This window comes from Peromyscus eremicus, chromosome 3 (assembly GCF_949786415.1).
Source record: "Peromyscus eremicus chromosome 3, PerEre_H2_v1, whole genome shotgun sequence".
Lineage (NCBI taxonomy): Eukaryota > Metazoa > Chordata > Mammalia > Rodentia > Cricetidae > Peromyscus > Peromyscus eremicus.
The window spans coordinates 128,624,624-128,642,461 of record NC_081418.1 but is presented as its reverse complement, the minus strand read 5'-3'; the positions used below and the strand labels follow the sequence as shown (position 1 = coordinate 128,642,461).

The 17,838-nt window shown below is 47.5% G+C and overlaps 1 pseudogene; it reads right to left on the bottom strand.

Annotated features, from left to right (window-relative positions):
* Nucleotides 1–1,157: 1,157 nt before the first annotated feature.
* On the bottom strand, nt 1,158–3,401 carry LOC131906065 (large ribosomal subunit protein uL16-like; annotated as a pseudogene).
* Between the last annotated feature and the right edge of the window lie 14,437 nt (nt 3,402–17,838).

Sequence of the window (17,838 nt, the reverse complement as noted above, 5' to 3'; positions counted from 1 at the left end):
TGAGAAGGTGGGATGAATGGCTGCCCAGCAGGGGTGATGTCCCATCGGCACAGAAATGAGAAAGTGGGACAACTCGATTTTTTAGAACTAAAAATTATTATATCTAAAATGAAAAGTTTAATAGGTAGATTTAAGGTTGTGTGAGTTAGAAAAGAAGACGTGGGTGGACTGGAAAAAGAATTATCCAAACTAAACCATAAAGAGAATGACTTTAACAATGAAAGCCAGGGCCTCTTGGTTGAGAACTAAGCCAACATTGGCATAGTGAAGACAGTATGAGCCTGGACTGCTCCTGCCTGGGGGAAAACATGACCTGATAACTGAGTGAAACATTGAGAGGTGGAGAGACAACATACATTACATGGAAAGTTGCAGGTATGGAGAACAAAGGCATTAGCCTAAGATCATAGGAACTATGCAATTCCATGTGTGAAGTCACATGTCAATCACTAGATTCTAGCTTTTTCTAGGCCAAGGCAATGAGTATACTGATATTCTGTCTTACTTGACAATTTTGGGGTTATGTTCAAACTAACATGTTTTTACAGTGAAGAATTATGACCTTAAAAATTAGTGGCCTTCCCATATATAGATGACAAACACCGAGAAAGACAACAAGGAAATAATACCATTCACGTTAACCTAATGTCTGTCTGTCTGGGAATAAGTAAAACCAAGGAAGTAAAAGACTTACACAATAAAAAAATGTAAGGCACTTAAAAAAGAAATTGAAGAAGATAGAAAGATCTCGCATGCTCGAGGTAGGATTAATTTTTGTGAAAATGGCCATCTTAATACAAGCAATCTACAGATTCAATGCAATCTTCATCAAAATTTCAATTCATTTCTTCACAAAAACTGACAAGAAAAAATTTTAAGTTTCATTTGGAAATATCAAAGACCCAGTATAGCTGAAACAATCCTGAACAACACTAAAATAATTGGAGGTGTTGCTATCCCAGATTTCAAGCCATACTACAGGGCTACAGTTCTTTTTAAGGCATAAAAACGGATTCATTGGTCAATGGAATAGAATTGAGTCATATACAAACTTTTGCAACCAGTTATAAGCCTATCAATTTATTTTGTTTTCTGAACCTTAGATAATAAAATAAGCATCATGTAATTATTTTTAAGCAGACTGGATGTGAGATTTATTATTGAACATGATTTGGTAGGGTACAGGAGAACACTGTGGAACCCCTCAGGAGTGCAGGGCTCGCCATTTGTCCAAGGGACCATGATTGGGGATATACTTGACCCCACAGCCATCAGGAATAAGGTGCTTCTCAGCAACCATGTCTTCAAATTCATCCACATTAAATTTGGTGAAGCCCCATTTCTTTGAGATGTGGATCTTCTGGCGGCCAGAGAACTTGAACTTGGCTCTACAAAGAGCCTCAATCACATGTTCCTTATTCTGCAGCTTGGTGCAGTTGGACATGATGACCTGGCCAATGTGAACCCTGGCCAGTGTGCCCTGGGGCTTCCCAAAGGCATCACGCATACCTGTCTGGAATTTATCAGCCCCAGCACAGGACAACATCTTGTTGATTCGGATGACATGGAAAGGGTGGAGCCTCACTGGAATATGAAAAGCATCCTTGCCACAACTCTTTACCATGTATTTTGGCACAAATACGGGCAGCCTCCAGAGCTTCAGAAGAGAGCTGCTCATATTTATCTGACACCATGTGGCCACAAAAGTGGGAATTCATCAACCTTTGCCTTCTTCCGTCCCAATCAAAGATGCAGATTTTAGCATCAGGGACACCTTGGTAGAAGCGAGACTTTGGGTACGGCTTGTTCTTACAATACCAGTAACACCGGGTGGGATGGCGACCCATGATGACAATAGGATCGTTGGTGTCGCACCGGAGGGTGACAAAAGAAACAGTATCATGTAATTTATGCCTAGAATTTAATGACTATCAAACTAAAGCTTACAGGACCCTCCATCCTATTAGTCGTTTTGAACTCTGGTTCAATGGTATAGAACTGTTGTCTGTCATCAGAATGGGCTCCTGAAATCTGAGGACAGATGTTCTATACTCCAGTTATTCTGTAAAATTGAAGCTGGTCTGATTAAAAAAAACAGCTAAAGTGCTTAGCAGTTCTGAACCCCAGTGTCTTTTGCATTGAAACATAGGCCAGTCTTCAGTATTATGAGTCTGTCCAGTCCAATGCTCTGCAGGTTCAAGTTCACAGACTTCATGCAGTAACATACTCACACCACATGGGGCTGAAGCAGGGATACCACACTGGTCATCTTTGGAAACCCAGAAAGCTGACATGAGGTGGTGGCAAGACATTAGCTGTCAGGTTATAGTCCAACCTGAAAAGGTCTGCCCATAGCTGGCCCCGCCAGTGTCTGTTCCTGGCTCCAGAACCTCAAGAGGTGAGGGGCACGTAGTGTACATTGGTTCAACCAACAACACTCACTGAGCTAATGTGATGCCAGGTGCTGTAGGGGCCTTCAAGGAAGAGCAGTGAAAAGCATACCCTATTCTGGCTCTCATGGCCCATCACAAGTAACCCTCTAATGATTACCTGGAATTCTGGTCCTAGCAATAAGTCTATCTTCCAATATGCGTTCCTTCCTGTTAGAGCCATAAAACTTCAGGGCAAAGTTCAAGTTCTAAGCATCAGTTTATAAGGGTTTAGAGGACCAAATCATTCTGTACCCTGTACCCCACTGGTCCCACAGCACTTGGCCCATGTGGCACTGCTTCTATGGACCCTCTCCTGGCACCTCCACCTTGGCCCTCAGTTCCATCCTTTGTGTCTATCAATGCTGAGATCCAGCTCTGTGTACCCCAGGCTACCCCTCAAGCATCACTGGACCTCCAAATGAAAATGTGTGCAATGCCAAGCCTGCTAGGGCTTATCCACCCAGAAGAACATGCTGTAGCACATGTTACACATCATGGCTATTTGCCTGACCTCCCAAGGAGGACTTAGCATCAGGAAGCCCGACCTGTTGGGGCCTATGGGTCCCCTCATTGAATGTCTTGCCCATACACTGCCTGTCTTCAGAGTCATCAGTCATGGTCCTCCATTCCCACCACTGCCTGTAGGCTTATGAATTGCTCATCTTGTCAGGCGAGGGAAGTGGATAAAGCATCTCTTCCTCCCCGTGATGCACTGAAAAAGAACCAGAGCAGACACAAAACTCAGCCTTTCTGCCTCCAGGCCTCAGGTTCTTCCCAGAACTCCTTGCTACTCCGAGCTGTGGCTTTCTTTTCCCAGGCCCAGGATCTGTTCTGCAGAGGACAGCCCAGTTACTTTAGTGCTCATTTGGCAAATCTTCTGAAAGAACCCGGGTCTGCTCTTTAGCTCTCCTGGCCAGGTCCTATTTTGAATCCTTATTCCGGGTGAGGGAGTGGGTGCCTGCGCCTGTCCTGTTGACTGTGATGGTTCTGAGCTTGGGGCCTGCATGGCTGTTGGTTTCCATTGTCCTCTCACCAAGGGAGCCAGTGATGCTATCACAGGCCCATTGTGTGCTGGGCGGGCTGCCAGGCGCCTGCTCCACACAGGGCTGTGCCACATCCCCGCTTTCCTGGAATTCAAGGAGTAAGAATCACACCAGCTCCTGATTCACTCCCCAATTATTTCTAGCTTCATTTTTTCGAGCCCCCCCCCCCATGGCATTGTTTTCTCAGGAGCAAGCTCTGGTGCAATGAAATTATGGAAAATCCAAACACTGTGCATGGGCTGTTTACGAAGAAAACAATTGTAGAAAGAGATTCTGCAACTTTGCCTAATAAAATCGCAGTGTGGGAAGGAGATGAGAATGACCACATAGGGGGTCAGGTTTCCTCAGCAATGCTGGCTGACTGCATCAGGCCAGGGGTGACTTTTTCCTAGGTACATAGGTCATTACATGTCCTCCTGTAATGTAGCATGTGGACAGTCAAGAACTTCTCCAGCTAAGAACTGGAGAGATTAGAAAACTTCCCTTTAGATGATTTATGAAATATACTTTGAACCAGATTCATCTCTCTAGGCAAAGATATTTTAAGGTAACAACCTAACTTTTGGTGGTGGATTTTTTTCGGGAGGTATAATTTTAGCATCATTAAAATTGTAGCTTTAGTTAAGGAGAGTAGGGATGCCCAGCTTGGTCAGTGGAGAAAGACGTGACTTGGATTGACCGATAGATCTGCAGTCTGCCCTTGCAGATCACTTCTGGGTTGCTTCCAATGGATCACAATGCTAGAGTCCCCTCTTGAGAAGTGTCACACTTATGAGTGGACTTTTCTGGCCTCCACCCCCCCCCCCATGGACGTGGGGTTCTTATTCTTCTCCTGCTTCTTGATAATTTTAAACCAAGGTAAACAACGGGACCTTCAGAGCGGGAACACCTCCTGGAGAAGGAGTGATGGGGATGAGGCAGGCCCAAGGCCAAGTTAGGCTGGACCATCAAACCATAGCCCTTTGGTACATAAATACCACGCTTTGAAAACCTGTGATGCCTGGAGATCCAGGGGTGGCTGGACAGACCATTGGAAGTTCAGAGATGTTGGAGTTGCATGACCTTTCCTCCCACAGCTTGCCTATCTGTGTTCAGCCCTTAGCAATGCTATTCTTCACAAACAGCTCAGTGGCCTGTCACAATGGTCACAGGGGTGCCAGGGAGGTTTACAAACTCCTCATGAAAATCCAAGGGCTCCTCAAATCAGAAAAGGGAAAAGCAAGGGCCTATTCATGAATATTAGGGTACTTGCTTGAACACCCCCAGGGCCACCCCATCTGCAGCTGTCCTTCATCTGTACTCATTCTCTGTAGCTATCCTTCATCTGTACTCATTCTCTGCAGCTGTCCTTCATCTGTACTCATTCTCTGCAGCTGTCCTTCATCTGTGCTCATTCTCCTATTTGCAGCCACCCTCTATCTTCAGCCACACCCCCACTTGGAGCTAATTCCCTACCTATAGCCATTCCTCCATTTATAGCCATCATTCCCTGCACCCATCCCTCACTGCACTCATCCCTCACTGCACTCATCCCTCACTGCACTCATCCCCTCACTGCACCCATCCCTCACTGCACCCATCCCTCACTGTACCCATTTCCTCACTGCACCCATCCCCTCACTGCACCCATCCCCTCACTGCACCCATCCCTCACTGTACCCATTCCCTCACTGCACCCACCCCTCACTGCACCCATCCCCTCACTGCACCCATCCCTCATTGCACCCATCCACTCACTGCATCCATCCCCCACTGCACCCATCCCTCACTGCACTGATCCCTCACTGCACTCATCCCCTCACTGCACCCAACCCCTCACTGCACCCATCCCCCACTGCACTCATCCCCTCACTGCACCCATCCCCTCACTGCACCCATCCCCTCACTGCACTCATCCCCTCACTGCACCCACCCCCTCACTGCACCCATCTTCTCACTGCAGCACTCATCCCCTCACTGCACCCATCCCCTCACTGCACCCATCCCTCAATGCACCCATCCCTCAATGCACCCATCCCTCACTGCATCCATCCCCATCTGTATCCCTCCTCTACTTACAACCATCCCTACTTGCAGCCATCTCTATCAGGGCCCAACTGGCTGGCTGGGCCCTAGGGAGACTCCAGAGAAACACACACATTTCTTTTGTGGATTTCCACCCTGTTGCTTTAGCAGCTAGAACATGAAACCTTGTCTTTGAGGCGTGTCCAGATGCTGGTATGTTACTCTCAGGCCCTGCAGCTCACACTACCTGAATGACCTCTTTCCTCATCCGGCAGACTGAAAGCATGGGCCTGGATCATCCTGGGCCTATAATTGGGTCAGCTGACCCACCCCAAATCTTTTCCTTTAAACCACCTTGGCCTTCTAACATTAATGGGGAAATAGCTACTTCTCTAAGCTTTCATTTCCAATAGCTGTGTAGTAAAATCCCATTTTAATAAGCATAGAGTAAGTATAAAAATCCCCAAGGGAGCCATCCAAGAGAATCCAGTCATGTTTCCTTCCAGCTTGAAGGCGAAGATGCTAGAAGGAGGCGGGGGCCTGGGAATGGAGGAGCTCCCTGGGTGCCTGTGAAGCTCCATTTCCTCTTATACACAAAGGAGGGGGACTCATATGACATGGGTAAACTGGAGGACATTACACCTAGTGACCTAAGCTGCCCCCAAAGAACAGATACCATGTGCTCTCAAACCTGTGAAGTATCTAGCATACTCAAAATCAGAGACGGTGTGAGGGGGGTTGTGACTGTTCCATGGGGACAGATGAAAAACATTCCAGAGGTTATATAAAATGTGAACTCCCAAATGTGGTAGGATGGTAAATTTCATGTTATGCCTTTTCTTTGGCCATAATTTAAATAACGGAGGTGTGTGTGGAGGTGTTGAATTTGGCCCAACCAGACCCTGCTTTACTGAGAGCTGTGGAACATGCCACAGGGTTTTCAGTCTTTGGCTCTGTAAACTTCAAGCAATCCACTGCCTTCCACTTCTTCCCAATGGTGTGTTGATACAGCAAGTGTTCATTTGTTAGGAATTTAAATTCATGATTCTTGCATGAACTATTGAACAAGCGTTGCAGGAACCCTTGTGAAGACACTGGAAACAGGACATGGTTATATCATCCCACGTTCCATGCCTGGCTTAAGCACGTGGTCACCAGCTAGCCCAATGAGTTCTGCATGGTTCTATTTCCTTCTTCTTCCTCCAGTGTCTTACAGGCAGCTTTCCCTCGGAACAGCTTTGGGCCACACTGCTAGGGAAGCGTTGTGGAATGCCTTGGTCCCAGCAGGCAGGAAGGGATGTGGAGTCTGGTGTTCAGTCCTACGGGGCTGCAAACACCCTGACTTTTCATCTGTTCTGAGAAGACGAACAGTGATTTAGATGAGTGTGGGGAGTGAAGAGCACGCTTCTGTGGGCGCCTGTGTCTGGTCTATGCGGAAACACACACAGATGGAAAGTTGCTACTTCAACTCTACCCCAGACTTGGTTCTGGGGAGCAGGGTGAGTAGCTCGTGAGGGCCTGGTGCTCTTCTCAGTAGGAAATGGGTTTGGGCAGAACACACAGAGAGGCGGCCAGGTACATGTTGAGGGAGGGACATGCTAAGTTGGTACCACATGTTTAGAATAAGACTCCTAATTCCCCGAGAACAATGACTTGTTCAGTGAGTGGATCCAGGAGAGCCTCGGGCAGACTCTATTTGGAACTGGCATCTGGTCAAGTGGAAGAATTGCTTCTTAAAGAAAAGTGAGTAACAGAAGGCTAGCAGACTGCCTTCCCAGTGCCTCTGTTGGGTTCAGCTCCCCCGTGTCTCAGGAAGAAGGGCAGAAATTCCAAGGCTGTTTTGATGGATATACTCTGGTCTGCTTGCTCTGACCTCGTCAATACATAGGTCCTTGCCATTGCACAGACAGAATAGAAAACACTCACCTCCATATCAGGAGGTAGCAATAAAAATCTCAAGCCCTTCACCTTTTCAAACCTATAGAGTAGCAGTGTTTAGACTGCACATGGGCCTCATCTTCCTGACACACGAAGGCAAGGTCTTGAAGCCTAACAGCACAGAAAAGCTCTGTAGGGAACCCCCATTGAGGCAGCAGTACCCGCCGCTTGAAATAAGAAGGTTGCAAATGTTTATGCCCTTCTATCAGACCAAAGGGTCTTACAGAGCTGATGTTTATTTTTCTGGCTCGGGGAGTAGAGTCACCATTATAATGAAATAGGTAATAGAATAAAAATACTTTTTAAATCAAACGCTCTGTCCAGTTCAGCCCATGCTCTGTCAGCTCTGAGGTAAACATGCAGGAACCCTTGCTGACCACACTTCTTCCTCAGCTGCTGTGAGACTCCTCCCTGGCTTTTTTTCCTTTGTCTTGGCCCGTCCTGCCCCAGGTCAGCCTGCAGCAATTATGAGTGAACCTTGTGATCTGCAGTGTGGCATGCAGGGCTGCATTTCTCTTCTTTCTCCTGGTGGATGGATGGAGGGACCAGGGCTATGCTTCAGGTAGTGCTACTGGTACACCACACACATGGTCATCCCCCTGTCCCAGGAAGGACCTGTTCTCACAATAGCACTGTGCTTAGTGAAACTGATTGTGTCACCTCCACAACAACCTCATGTATAAGTGGCACATTGCATAATGCACAGCTCCTCTGGGGATTTTGGATCCTGCCATGGCTAATTTTATGTGTCAGTTTGACGGGGCTGTGGGGTGACATGTTCTAGTCAAACCTCCTGGTTGCTTCTGTAAGAGTATTTTGGATAAATAAATTGTTTAAATTGCTAAGATGAGCAAAGGAGATTGCTTTTCCATGTGGATGGGCCTCAGCTAATCACTTGGAGGGTAAATAGCATAGAAAGGCTGGCCCTTCCAAGAGTAACAGAATTCAGCCTGGTGTCTGTCAAACTGAGATGTTGGCCTTTTCTGTCTCCAGACTCAAACTGAAACATCAGATTGTCCTTCATTTTAAGTCTGTTGATCTTCATATTTCAACCATTAACACCACTGGGTTCCTAGCTTTTTAACTATAGATCTCAGGACTCAGCCTCCACAACTGTATGGAGAAATTACTGTGTAAAAATTTCCTTATTCTATTTCTATGGAGAACTGTCTTAGTTACTTTTATATTGCTATGGGAGACAGCATGACCAAATCAACTTACAGAAGAAACAGTTTATTGGGGGCTGTAGTTTCAGAGGGTGAGTCTATGATCATCATGGTGGGAGCATAGCAGCAGGCAGACAGACATGGTGCTGGAGCAGTAACTGAGAGTTTACATCTTGGGACAACAACCATAAGGCAGAGAAAGAGAGCAAACTTGGAATGACATGGGCTTTTGAGACCTCAAAGCCCACTCCCAATGACACACCTCCTCTAATAAAGCCATGCCTCCTAATCCTTCCCAAAAAGTCCCACCAACTAGGGCCCAAGTATTCAAACATAAGAGCCTGTGGGGGCCATTCTCATTCAAGCCACCATAAGGACCTTTAAAACTACCCTTTGTGGCCTCTTGGCCTCTATTACCTCCACGGCAGAGCAGAGCAATATTCCTAGGTATGTCCATGTCCTTAGTCCATGGACAATGTTGAACAATGAGTGTGGTTGGAGAGTGCCGAGGAAGAGGTTTGAGCACAGGATGGAGGCATTTCTCTTTGAGTACTATGTACCTGATCACTCTGAGTTCCACGCTTGCTTGTATCTGCAGGAGCTGTTCTACAGGCCCAGTCTTCCTCTGTTAGGTAAGTGGCATCCACACAAGTCAGCGCTAGGGTCCTCACTCAGTGGTGTTCGTGATTCCAACTAAGCATCAATATCTCAAGGTTCTTCTTCATATCTACTGTTCTCAGACCATTTCACAAATTATATATTTAGTCCAAGTCAGTGAGTTCCTATGAGGAGAGAGCAGTTTCAGGGCCTGTCACAAGAGACAAGGAGAATCATCTGGGCACAAAACATCCAGGCAGTTCTTCTAACTCCCAGCGAGGACAAAACAAAACTTTAATAGTGTCTGGGTCTGGGAGGCAGAATGAGATTAAATTTCCAGTCCTGATTTGGATCATCCCAGTTCCCAACCTGCAATAACAAAGGAGCACTGGTAGTTTCTGTTTGGTTTTCATTTAGTGATGACCCAAGCCAGGAGCAGGAGGAAGGGAGAAAGGATTTACTTATGCTAATGGAGCCGGCCGCTGTATTCACCAGCACAGCCCTGCCCCGTGTCCTCAGGTCCAGGAGCATCACTGTGTGCCTGGTGAAGCTGGAGCTTCACAGTCTGCACTTTCCTCTTGGAGAGGGTTTCAGTTTTTTCAACTTGGAAAAGAACATGTATGACATCAGGAACTGTAGGGCCACCACTCACCTACATCTGTGATGCGTGCACTAGACACATACTCTGTGTTCTCTGGAGTTACAAACACATTGATTGTGTGGAGCACTATCCGGCTATCACACGGCTCTGCAGTGATGGAATTAGTACCAACAGCAGCATGATCAGTCTCAACTTCCCAGATGAGGCAGCAGATGTGAACAATGTATGTTATACGGGCCGTTAGAGCCTGGACTTGAGACTCTGTGGCTCCATGTGCTCATTGGCTTGCCTCTGACCATTGCTGGCTCTCATCCCCAACATGCCAAGCATCTAGACCAGCATGTCCTAACCCCCAAGGCAGGAGAATGGGTTTGCAGCTCCTGATAGCTGCACACTTGGCGAAGTAAAAAGACAATGTGTTCTCTGTGATTTCTGATGCTTATGGTGCTGCTCCTGATGCAGCTGAGTAAGCACCAGTGACTGGGCCCTCAGGCACCATACACTGTGGGTCACTCTGTGGATGGCTCAGTCCTAAGACACCGTATACTGTGGTCCACACCGTGTGATCTACAAGTAAGCATCTGACAGGTGTTTATTTGCTCCGGAACGGAAGAGTGAATTTAAAGTCTCCCTGGAAGGACCACCCAGAATTCCTCTTCTCTGGAGCTCATTCGCTCAGAGTGGCCATTGCAGGGGATGTTGATGTATGTGTGTGTGTGTGTGTGTGTGTGTGTGTGTGTGTGTGTGTGTGTGTGGTGGGGGGGGCAGTGAATTTGGCTTCCCTCCAGGCCTTGCAAGCAGGAAGTACTTTGACAAGAGTTTAGTTTCTAATTTCCATGTGGTAGAAGAAACGCAAAACTTGCAATGGGCTTCTTTTTGAGGGACAAGCAAGAATCGATGAGGGAGGCATCCGAAGGGGACAGGTCACGTCTGCGTGACCCTTGTGTGAGCTTTGCACCAAGGGAATGAGCACAGGGAGGGGCAAACAATGGGAGCAGGCCTCCTCTGAGGGTGGTGGTGACATCAGACTGTACGTGAATGCTGTCTGTGGGAACGTATTGCGAATGAGCACAGTGAGTCAGTTGGCTAGCGTGTGAATTGGCTGGAGAAACAGCCTAGAGACAACAGTATCTGCAGGAGAGTGTGGGCAGCTTGCCGCCGTTCTTTATGTCATTTGAGTTGTGTGGTGACAGATGAGAGCAGGCAGCAGGGCCCAGGAGACCATCAGAGAGAGACACCTGGTGACTGCATTTAGACAGTATGGGTCTCAATTTAAAAAAAAAAAAAGAAAATCAAGTAACTCCCCATCCTAGGGGCATTTAGCAATGTCTATTTTGGTTGTCACAGCTGAGGAGGAGGTGCTGGTGATGTCTATTGAGCAGAGACTAAGGATGCTGCTAAACAGTCTACAGTGCTCCGATGGTACCCACAGCAAAGAATTGTCACTGTGTTGGCAGTAGTCAGAAGCTAAGAAACCAAGCTGGGGAGGCACAGTGCTACACTTCTGTAACTGCAACATCCAGGAGGCAGAAGTAGGTGGGTTCTGAGCTCAAGACCAGTCGAGGCTGTGTCCTAAAACTGTCTCAAAAATCAAGATAAAAAACAAGCAACAGCAACAACACCAAGTCAAAACAGATTTAAAACAAATAAGCAAACAAATTCAACCCAGGCTTAGACAATGATGGTGAATGTTTCCTCAGCAAATCATAACCACATTCATTTACGTCTATCAGTTGCACTATCGGGATCTGAGATTCCTGCTCTCCTTACTGGGAGAAGAGAGTAGCTAGCACAGCGCACTGGGAGAGCTTAATTCATGCTCACTCTGCCTGTGAATGGTCCAGCTTTCTCTCAAGCCAGCTCCCTAAGGGTCCATTTGTCCTTCTGGAAACTGGGGAAAGCATCATATCATCTGGGACTGATTAATTTCTGTCCAGTCTCTCAGTGCACCCAGCCCCATGCCCTGTCCATGGAAAGCAATGAATGGATTTTTGCAACTGGCCGTGGCCACTGAGGCCTGCCAAATACTCCATTTTCAAGTTTATCTTAGGCTCAGGCAGCTAGGTTCCTAGGGCATTTTTCTGCTGGAGAATCTCCTAGAAGAAAAGCCAGAGCTCCATTAGTGACCTTTCCCTGTCTCATAATTTGCCTCCCTGAGATTCCGGCAGTTTCTCATGTTTATGGCCTTCAGATGCCACCGGAAGCACTTCCTAGCCACCTATACTGTCATCCCTGCTCACATCCAAACACTTGCTGTGTGCTTCTGCGGACTGACTCAGTAGGTGATTCTGAACATGGACTATCTTTCCCACAGCTCCAGGGACACTGTGTGGTGGTACGACCCCACCTCTCACTTAGATTAGGGGGCAGGTGGCTGTGCACAGTCCTGAGAACTGGATTGAATGCTCTTGTGAAACCATGCAGGTGCTGGTGTGAGTAGGGAGACAAAAGACTCCCTATGCCTGCCAGAAGGAGAAGGGACGGAGTTGAGGAGGGCTACATTTTTAACTGGCTTCAAAAAACACAGGAGGTGACCAGATGGACTGGTGTGCCTCGAGGGAATTCTTTCTCCACCTTTTAGCCAAGAAAGGAAGCTGTGTTGTCCACATGGCTTCCCACGACTTTCACATTCTGGAATTAGTAGAGAAACACCCAGCTCCCTGAACTTTGAGGCTCCACCACCTGGATCCCACTCAGCCCCATCATGCCCACACCCGTGAAGGCAGAAGTTCTAATCCTCGGGCCAGGGTGAGGTGCTCAGCTTTGCTGTGACTTCTCTGTTTGGACAGCACCCTTACCCAGTAGTCAGTTATAATGCCAATGGCTACCTTCCCCAAGAATTGGTTCCACAGTGCTGGGGTGGGCTGAAGGCAGGGGTAAGATGGGTCTTTTGCTTTTGTGATTTTGTATCATACTGAAATTTGGTGGCTGATTAAGGAGGGTGCTTAACTGAGTCTTCAGCCTTCATTCGCTCCTTGAGTCTGTGCAAAGTATCTGGAAAATAAGCCTGTGTGTTTGCGACACCCTCTCTACACAGTGAGCATGCTCAGTGTGAGCAAAGCTTTTGGCTCAATACCCACAGCACCAAAAAAAAAAAAAAAAAAAAAAAAAAAAAGGAAAAGTAACTGAATCCTTTGGAGGCCCACCAGCATTCAGCTTTTAGCGGTCTTCCTAAACACATAGATTTCTATGGTGCAGAGGGGATATTAAAGTTCAAAGCGACCCAGAAATCAGGTTGAAGATGGTAAGCGATCAGGTCTTAAGGGAATAAGAGAATTTTTTGGATTGAGGCAGAAATGTCTGAAATCTAGATATTTAACCTCGTCTGGGTGAATAGGTATAGGGGTTTCACAGAACAGCCTGGGGTAGGGTCCTCTGGGATGAAGTTTATGTGATCATGAAGGTCATAGCCAACTCCAGTGGTTGGAGCCCATGATAGCACATCTGCTTTTGATTGTGGCGGGTTCTGAGCGCAAGGCTTAGGGCACAACGCCACCTGAAGGAAGCAACAGGAAGTCTGTCTGTGCGTCTGGATGCTCCCATGGTGGAAGACCAGCTGAGCCTGTAGCTCTGGACAGACACTGGGGCTTTGTCTGAGGCCTGGGCTTGCTCTCTCCGGCCCCACACATGGAATCTTCTGCAGCCTGCTCAGGATCCACAAGGACCAGTGAGGCAGAGCAGCTGGGGCAGGTGGAAGCTGCAGAGGATCTTCTCAAATGGGAGACACCACAGTCGTTCAGATGGAAAATTCTAGAATCAGACTCAAACTGATATTTCAATCCTGTTAACACTACTCATGTGACCTCAAGAGCCTCCACTCCTAGTTGACAGGGAGGTTTGGGGAGACACAGCATGCAAATGTAGAGCACAGCGTTGAGAACCTACTGGTGAATCACACTGGGCTATTGTTATTTTCCAGTCCAACTCTGGCTTTGTCTACGTGGGGAGACAGAATGACCCTTAATGCTTTCTTTTCTACAAGAAAGAAGGAAGGAAAAAAAAAACCCACCTGGGATTATGTTTAGAATGGAGGAAGCTGTGCTGGGGTGAGCAGCATTTGCTTCCTGCTGGGCACAGATGTGAGTCTTTGCAGCCTCTTCTAGCAAGTGCACTTGAATCCCGGCAGGCATGAGCAAGGGCCACAGTCACGTGAGCAGAGGCTGGGAAAGCTGCAAAAACATACATGGCAGAACAGGCAGAGGAGGAGAGGCTGGCCCCAGGAGGTCTCCACCACGGCCTGGGACACAGATTCCTTGGAATACTGCAGAGCATAAGGCTATGTAAACAAGAGATCAAAACCACGGCCTGCCTGGCCTTCAGCATGATAAATGTTTGTCCTGCGTGTGCAACAGCGTCGGACCCACCACCATCTTTTTGTAGTTTGAGTTTTATGAGGACACTGGAGAAAACTCACTGGTGAGGGTTGGGAACCTTTCAAGCTGGGGTCTTCTTGGTGGCTAGACCCACCTTCCAAGGGCAGACAGCCCCCTGCCTTTTCAGAGCTCGACTTGCCCGAGTGACCCCTCCTAAGCCAGGGACTAGGCCAGTTGCTCAGACTTTCATCATTCTAAGGCAGCTTGGGATCCCTCCCCCACAGCGTGGGAAGAAGTGACTCCTTGTCTAAACCGTGCCCCATTGTCCCCAGACCACAGAGGGCCTGCCCATGAGCTCTGCAAAGGGGAGTTTAATGAGGAGGAAAACAGTCTGGCCAGGTGCGCCGGGCTCCTAAAATCCAAGGAAGTTTCCACCGCTCTTCCTGTCACATTTGCTGCTGACCATGACTACAGCGAGACTAAAGCCTCTTCCCCCACGCCTGCCTGTCCCTAGCTCTGCCCTGCACAGCCTTAACTCAGAGGTCTCCAGAAGGAAGCACGGCCGGCGACTTCCTGCTGCAAGTCTGAAGCACGGAGCATCTTCAGGTCCTATCGTCACGTGAGATTGACTCCAGTCCAGCCAATTTCTGTGGACAGATAGACTGGAAGATAGACAGACATCAAACACACAACAGGGCCCAGTGAGGTAGTGCCTCAGTTGGTAAAGGTGCCTGAGTTCAATCCCTGGTACCCACATGGTGGAAGGAGAGAACCTACACCAGCAAGTTGTCCTCTGACCTTCAGGCATGTGTCCTGCACCTACACACACTCACTTGTATGCACACACATGCATACACGCATGCACGCACAAACACACACACACACACACACACACACACACACAACCAAGTAAATAAATAAATAAATGTAAAGAAAAATTGAAAGAAAAAAAAGACTCTGTGATATCTTTAATCAACAACAAAATCAGACAACAGATTAGCTGATAGTTAATCTGGCCGAGTGGCTCCCAAGGTTGGAGCAGTCTGTAAGATGCAGTCACTTTCCTCTCACTATCAAGACTGAAAATCTTATCATCTCTTTGACCATCTGTCATTCCGTCTTTTTCTGTCACAAGTGCCAATTTGTCCCAACTCCACTTCTTTATTTCGTTATCGAAGTGCCATCAGTGAGAGAAAGCCCTTCAGCTGAGTTTCAGGCTTTCTGATTTTGTTGTCTGGGACCCATGCTACAGTGTTTGCAGACAGGATGTGATTACCGACCTTAAACCTCAGAGACAGCACACGGATCCACTCGGGTGAGTGAACAAAATGGAGAGCAGAGGACAATGTTGCATTCAGGCTGTGCAATGGAGGTGGCGCAGGTAGTGCGGGCATTTCAGAGGAGCGTGTGTGTGTGTGTGTGTGTGTGTGTGTGTGTGTGTGTGTGTATGTGTGTGCGTGTGTGTGTGCGCGCGCGCATGCATTTGTGTATGTATGTGTGTGTGCAAGTGTGTGTGCATGCATTTGTGTGTGTATGTGTGTATGCATTTGTGTGTGTATGTGTGTGTGCGCATGCATCTGTGTGTGTATGTGTGTGTGTGCAAGTGCGTGTGCATGCATTTGTGTGTGTATGTGTGTGCGTGCAAGTGCATGTGCATGCATTTGTGTGTGTATGTGTGTGTGTATGCATTTGTGTTTGTATGTGTGTATGCATTTGTGTGTGTATGTGTGTGTGCATGCATTTGTGTGTGTATGTTTGTGTGCATGCATTTGTGTGTGTATGTGTGTATACATTTGTGTGTGTATGTGTGTGTTTGTGATTTCAGGATGGCTTATGTGTATTCAAGTTTCCTTTCTGTTGTTGTGATAAAATACTCTAACCAAAAGCAACCTGGGGAAGAAGGGGTTTATTTTGTCTTACAGGTTTCAGTCCCTCATCAAAGGAAGTCAAGCAAAAACTCAAGAAAGAATCTGAAACAGAAACCCTGAAAGAATGTGGCCCATTGATTCCCAGGCCCATGCTTAGCTAACTTTCTCATATAGCCCAGAACAACCTGCCTAGGGATGGTGCTGCCCACAGTGGGCTCAGGCCCTCAACATCAAAGAGCAATTAGATAACCCCCTAGCAACATGTCCACAGGCTAATCTGACCTAGACACTTACCTCGATCAGGACTTTCCTCTCAGATGACTCTAGGCCAGTGGTCCTCAACCCTCCTAACACTGTGACTCTTTAATACAGTTCTTCATGTTGTGGTGACTCGCAACCATAAAATTATTTTGTTGCTACTTCATCTGTAATTTTGCTACTGTTATGAATTATAATGTAAATATCTGGGGGTCACAACCCACAGGTTGAGAACCACTGCTCTAGGCAGTGATAATTAAAGCTAACTAGCATGGTGCACTTGTCACTCCTGGTAGATTTAGTCCTGGGTGTTCAGAGGCTCCACCTATAGGCCTTCAGCTCTCAAGTCCGTTCAGCTTTCTCTGTCTTCCTATGCTGCCTGACTAGATGTCCTTGGGACCAAAAGCTGTATCACAGTTCCTGACACCGGGGCTGAACCAAAGGATTCAATAGATGTCAGATCCCAGCCGGGGAGGGACGTGATTGATGGTTCTCCCCCTGGCTGGGGCCCTTCTGCTCTGTACTCAGTTTCTCATCCACTAGTTTGGAACTACCAATTTCTCAGGGTATGATTTCTATGACCTAAATGAAATAACACACGCAACAAGTGTTTAGAAAGTAGCAAACACTTTTCTAGGTCATCTAGTCCATCCCCGAAGGAGCATGCTCGAATAGAGGTTTGGGGATTGGGGCCGAAGGCACTCATCAACACTGGTTCCCTTCTCTGGTACCAGATGTTTTCATGCTACCTTTGTGCCCTGCCCTGCACCCAAAAGATGCAAATATGAAGGAGAGACATTGTGCCTAAGCTCCAGGGTTTCATCATTCCCTGAGAAAGCAGACGACATCTTAGTTCTTTTCTTCCCAGAAAGCAGAAGATGTGGGTTGTCACTGTCTGAAGCTGCAATGACCGGACTGAGCACCTCAATAATTCTTACATGTAAGCCTTGACCCCAGCACCTCAGAAAGAGGCCTTTACAGAGATGGTCAAATTCAAAGAGGTCCTACAGGTAGACTCTTCTCCCACATGACTACCGCTCCTATGGAGGAGGAGATCAGGACACAGAGGCATGGAGGGCAGATGTGAGACAGAGCCTCAGGAGAAGCTGGCCTGTCTGACATCTTCAACTTGAACTTTAGCCTCCAAGACTGTGGGGTAGCGCACATCTTCTGTTTAAGTCTCAGTCTGTGATATTTGTTATGGCAGCTAAGCTGACTTATACAAGGCTGTGCACTCCTTTGGGCCTGGCTCTGTACTGTTCATGTATACGGTAAATGGGAGCAGTCTTGCTCATAGTGGGACAGGTGGGGGTAGGAACAGAGCAGGGAGTTTGAACATGAGGAGGTCTGTGGGGAAGTGAGCTCAGAGAGGCAATCTGTGGAAGGCAGCTACTGGGTTCTGTTGTGACAGTGAGTTGTTCTTCAACATTTTCTGCAAGGGCTGGTGTCACTGGGTCTGGACTCATAAAGAACTATGATGACAGTTTCTCAATAAGGACCCAAGATTCAACTGGCTCCAGGGTGAGCTCACTGGGGCTCAGGAACAAGAATAGACTCAGGAGGCCTCTGCTAGTCCCCCTACCCCTCCTATGTGGGAAATGATTTCTCTGAGATTGAC